This window comes from Microtus oregoni, unplaced genomic scaffold (genome assembly GCF_018167655.1).
Source record: "Microtus oregoni isolate MIOR12 unplaced genomic scaffold, Mior012 000024F_ref0000369, whole genome shotgun sequence".
NCBI classification, from domain to species: domain Eukaryota; kingdom Metazoa; phylum Chordata; class Mammalia; order Rodentia; family Cricetidae; genus Microtus; species Microtus oregoni.
The window spans coordinates 24,181,739-24,187,500 of record NW_024543083.1 but is presented as its reverse complement, the minus strand read 5'-3'; positions in this window follow the sequence as shown (position 1 = coordinate 24,187,500).

Below are 5,762 nucleotides of genomic sequence, written 5' to 3'. Positions count from 1 at the left end.
GCAAAGCAGCTCCTAAAATGGAAATTGATGAAGGGATAGATAGATAGATAGATAGATAGATAGATAGATAGATAGATGGGATGCACACGCGCTCGCACATACATACATACATACATACGCACGCATGCACGCACGCACGTGCATGACATGTACAGATGGGGGGGTTCCAATGTTTTCAGAGGAAGGTGCTCGCTGGTAATAATAAAGGTGCTGGTAAATAAGGCTGGAAATAGCTGAATCATTAAAACTCTTCAAATAAATAAAAAGCAATTCCATTTCTCTCTCTCTCTCTCTCTCTCTCTCTCTCTCTCTCTCACCATATACCAGCACATCTGAACTGACTGCAACATACAAAAGAAGAAGAAACACGGAAAGAAGACATCGCTGCTGGACAGGATCTGATCTGAGATGAGAATAAAGTCTTCGAATGGCTGACAACAGCATTTCATTGAGAAGAGATTCCATGTTTTATGCTGTACAGTTAGTTAGTTAGATAGATTAAGAGGGGCCTGTGAACTGGGGTGGGGTGTGGCTTCTCAGGTCACGTCAGGTCAGGGAGGGGCTGAGGAGTGTCCCATTGGCCTTGACAATAGGCACCAGTCAGACGTTAATGTTGAGTTCCTCAAAGGGAACTGACAGAGAACCTTGCTTACCTAAGAAATGCCTGACCTTGGAAAAGGTCTTGTGGAAAGCAGGCGCTTGAAACTGCAGTTTCACGTCTACCCAGAAAGCTCCCTCTCGGAAGGGAAAGTCATCGTGATATCTTACTCTTTTCCCAAGGATACCCTACCTACCCTTCTGATCATTCTTACTGAATTAAGTCTTCCACTGTAAATAAATAAATAAATAAATAAATAAATAGAGTAAGTATGTAAGTAAGCAAATACGTGGATGGATGAACAAATAAATACAAAATTTGCTGTTGTTGGCTGACTTTTATTTCATAATGAATCTCTCTCTCTCTTTCTCTCTCTCTCTCACACACACACACAAACACTATAGAGAGAGATGCTCCATGTCGGGCTGAAGAGATAGTTTAGGTTCAATTCCCAGAATCTACATGGCATCTCACAGCTGTCTGTAATCCAGGAGCCTGAGAGCCATGGCAAAAACACAAATGCACATAAGATAAAAATAAATAAATTTTTTAAACGTGGGGGGGGAGAGACAGAATATAAGAACAAACTGAGAAACAAGGAAAGATAGTGTTGGCTGGCTGGCTGGCTGGCTGGCTGGCCGGCTGGCCAGCTTTCAGTTCCCTGACAGAAATAAGCACATTATGGAGGAACCACAAAGTTGTTACACTATGTGGGTGTGATGAGGAGAGATTGTGAGTGAGTGTCCTGTCAGAATAAAGTTAGTCCATAGTTGATGAAATTCATTATCCCAAAAATTCAGCAGAATATATCCCAAGTTTGCAAATGTGTGATCAGCTTGTGACAGGTTGGGCTGGAGATGCTGAGAACTGGGGAGTCCTCAATGCAAGACCAGACACTCATTCCCATGAAGAGAGAGGGAGGGAGGGAGGGAGGAAGGGAGGGAGGGAGGAAGGGAGGGATCATTCATTCCTATACTCAAGTTTAAGAAAAGATGAGTGGATATGGAGAGACCACTCACAGATATGAAAAATCATTTCCTAAAAATCAAATTTCTCAGTCACTATGCAACTGCTATGGTGCTTCTCCTAGATAGAGCAAAACACACACACACACACACACACACACACACACACAAAGGTGAACCAGGGAAAAGCTTTCTAAGCCTTATTCAGACCTATAGAGGATGCACCGTGACTTCAGAGACCTCAGGGAGTATAGGGATGGGTGCTTGATGCTTCAGACTCATGTCATTGAAGGACATAACATAGTCTGGATTCACAGAGATTCACAACACAGAGCCATTGTCACTTACCCAGAGCTAACAAGAAATTGCAGTCTCAGCCGGGCTGTGGTGTGTGCATGCCTTTAATCACAGCACACACACAGATCTCTGTGAATTCAAAGATGGCCTGATTTACAGAGTGAGTTTTAGGACAGCCCAAGATACACAAAGAAACCCTTTCTTGAAAAACAAAACAAAACAGCAAAAGAAAGAAAGAAAGAAAGAAATGGAAAAAGAAAAAAAAAGGCAGTCTCTTCCCACTCTCTCATCCATTGGCTCTTAAAGAGCTCTCAAGCTGAACTGGAGACCAGGGTGTCATTCATAACTGGGAAGCTAGAAACCTTAGGGGATCACAGGAGTCAGACTGACTGCAGCACTTGATGCCTCAACCCTGCTAATGGCTGTGATATAAGACATGGTAAAATATGGGCTTTGGGCCTTTCAGCCGCGGTAGCCATCTTTCAGTAACTCGCCGACATGACAAACACAAAGGGAAAGAGGAGGGGCACTCGCTATATGTTCTCTAGGCCCTTTAGGAAACATGGAGTTGTTCCTTTGGCCACGAATCTACAAGAAGGGCGATATTGTAGATATTGTAGACATCAAGGGAATGGGCACTGTTCAAAAAGGAATGCCCCATAAATGTTACCACGGCAAAACCGGAAGAGTCTACAATGTCACCCATCATGCTGTGGGCATCATTGTAAACAAGCAAGTTAAGGGCAAGATTCTTGCCAAGAGAATTAATGTGCGGATTGAACACATCAAGCACTCGAAGAGCAGAGACAGCTTTCTGAAGCGGGTGAAGGAGAATGACCAGAAGAAAAAGGAAGACAAAGAGAAGGGCACCTGGGTTCAGCTCAAGCGAACCCAGAGAAGCACACTTTGCGAGGACTAACGGGAAGGAGCCTGAGCTGCTGGAGCCCATTCCCTACGAATTCATGGCCTGATGTACAAAAAGAAATAACACACCTGGACTATTAAAAAAAAAATACGGGCTTTGGCAGAGCGCTACTCCCCTTTCTCTATTATTATTGCTACACAACGAAAAGGACCGGGGGGGGGGGGGGGGGGGGGGTGATGTGCAGTGCTGGTATTGAAATCTCACTGACTCCTTCCGCACTCCTTGTCAATTCCCGACTTTGTCAAATCAACTATCGTGAATCTTTGATGTGGGTTGGCCCTTTAGGAACTCAGAGAAACAAGACAGACCTATTTCATTCCAGAAACCTCCCAGTTCCTGAGCCCTAGCCCTGGAAGTCTCAAAGCCATCACATCCAGGAATCTCTCTAGTCCCTGCTAGTGGTGAACTCACTTCGTCTTCCCCAGGACCACTAATTATTTCTCCGTGTTTTCCTCTGAGATCTGAGGTCAGCTTTCTTCTTCCTCCCTCTGGCCTCTCCATGATCTCCATTCTCTAGACAACATGTCTAGAACTGAGTCTTATAATAGGCACCGAGAGAGTGTATCTTGAGGGCACTTGGCGTTTCTAGGACACAAGTGACATCACAAAATTCCGAGAGCTCTCCAGGATACCGTAGAATTTCCAGAGAAGGGACTGCTGATGTCGTGAGACACGGCCTTTACCTCCTTGCTAATATTTCTCCCCGAACTGACCGACCGACCGACTGACCGGAACCTGAGGTTTCCTTTCCAGGAGTCTCTCCTGCGACACAGAGGGAGCCATTCAGGATTTCCTCCTTCCAAAACCAGAAATTTCTCTCTGCTTCATTAAAATCTTTTCACTACTTCCTTCACCCATGGGGAGTTAGTTAGTTGAACACTCACTTTTTTCATGAATGTCCCTTCCTCCCTCTCCGGAGCATCTCATATTACTGATTCATACTCAGTAAATCAGTAATATGAGAAATTAGGCCAGGAGGACACGGAAGATGAGGGTTGAGTCCTCTGAAGTGAACAAGCACTTAGGGAAGGCTAAACTTAAGGGAATTTGACTCTGAGTGGCAAGACATGAATAGCTGCTGCCAAGGCACAGATGCAGGCATCGGGCTGAGGCACCAACTGGGCCCTTGGCATCCTCCTGCATCATCAGAGCTGTGTGGGAAACTCAGACCAAAGGAGGGCCGTGTTCAAAGGGAGAGGGCATTTTCTATGGATGGCTGCCAGCTATCTCTTGGCTTCTGTAAGTACAGGAACTCAACAAAGACAGAGACATGCCAGACAGGAGGTTTTGGTAAAAATCTGAACTGAACTGAATAGAAACTGGCTATTACGTATTAGTGTTTTCAGAGTTATGTCTGAGGAACAAAATACTTAAATAAAATAAAACCAAATCCTTAAAAAACATCCAGGTGTCCTCTGAGGGGGCATGGAAAACAAAACAAAACAAAAAGATAAGAGGGATTTTAGTTGTTCCAAAAACCCTCAGGAACAAAACTTCCCCAGGAGAATAGCAAGAGTTCATTGGGAAACTGTCTATCTCCTGTTGCATTGTTTCAAGTTTTTCTAACTTGAGACTGGATGGTGTCAGCTGTAAGATTTTCATCTTTTACGCTCACGTGAGATTCTAGCCTTTTTTCTTTTTTTATTGAGAGATGGACACATGTTCTCTCCCTCTAGTTCTATTGGCTGTACAGCTTTGACCAAGAAAGAGGGTTGGATTTCATCAAAGAATTTCTCTCCATTTTATATTTCACCCACTTTTGATTGCTATTAAGTGCAATCTAGCTGGTTTGTGGTGTTTCAGGAACACTTTCCTTATTCTTCTGGGTTTTGTGTGTGTGTGTGTGTGTGTGTGTGTGTGTGTGTGTTTGGTTTTGTGAGACAGGGTTTATCTAGGGAACAGTCCTGGAATGTCCTTGGTAGGTGAGGCTGGCCTTGAACTCCCCCTGCCTCTCTGTCATTTCTTCCTACTTGGTGTGTGTTTGGTTGCTGTTTTGAGTTTTCAGATCTCCTGAAAAAAAGATCAAGATCATTTCTTTCCTAAACTCTGTGTCCTTGGGACACAAGCATTAAAGGGTGTGGCTACAGCTCCACTGGATCTCTTTGATATGGATATCTGCAGCCTTTCCTGTTGGAGTTGGGAAATTGAAAGTTGTTGACTTGAATTCACTCATTGCAAAAAAAAAAAATAATAAATAAATAAATAAAACACCCTTATTTATTTTATTATTTCTTACATTTTAACTTGATTTTTTTTCTTTTTTGAGACAGGAATTGGCTTTTTATTTATGCTCCAGACAATCTATCTCACTACATGGCCCAGGACTTCTTTCTGAATGCTTCCATGATAGTAGTCAGCTGCCCAAAATATACTGCTACTGCTGCAATTTTAGAAAAAAATTAAATAAAAATAAATAACCTGAGATAAACAAAGAAAAAAAGGAAAACACCTGTTTTTCCTTCCTTCCTTCCTTCCTTCCTTCCTTCCTGTTTTCTTCTTTTATTATTTTTTATTTTTGGTTTCTCTGTATAATACCTTTAACTCACTATATAAACCAGGCTGTCATCTTGGTGACATTATGGTTTTGTTTTTTCTTATTTCTGGTCTGAAAATTGACAAATTGACATTTCTTCTCCCTCTCTCTTGCTCATTTAATTCATGTTTTATTTTATGTGTTTATTTATTCATTTATTTATTTATTTTTGTTTGTGTTTTGTTTTTGATTTTCAAGGCATGGTTTCTCTGTTGTCTTAGAACTAGCTCTTGTCGACCAGGCTGTCCTCAAACTCCCAGAGATCCAACTGCCTCTCTGCCAGATATGGAACCAGTCATCTTGGTTAGTTCAAAAGCCACCCCATAAACACATGTGCGCGCGCCACGCGCGCACACACACACACACACACACACACACACACACACACACACAGAGGCACACCCAGAGGCACACCCAGAGAAACATAATTTTTTTTTTAATTAA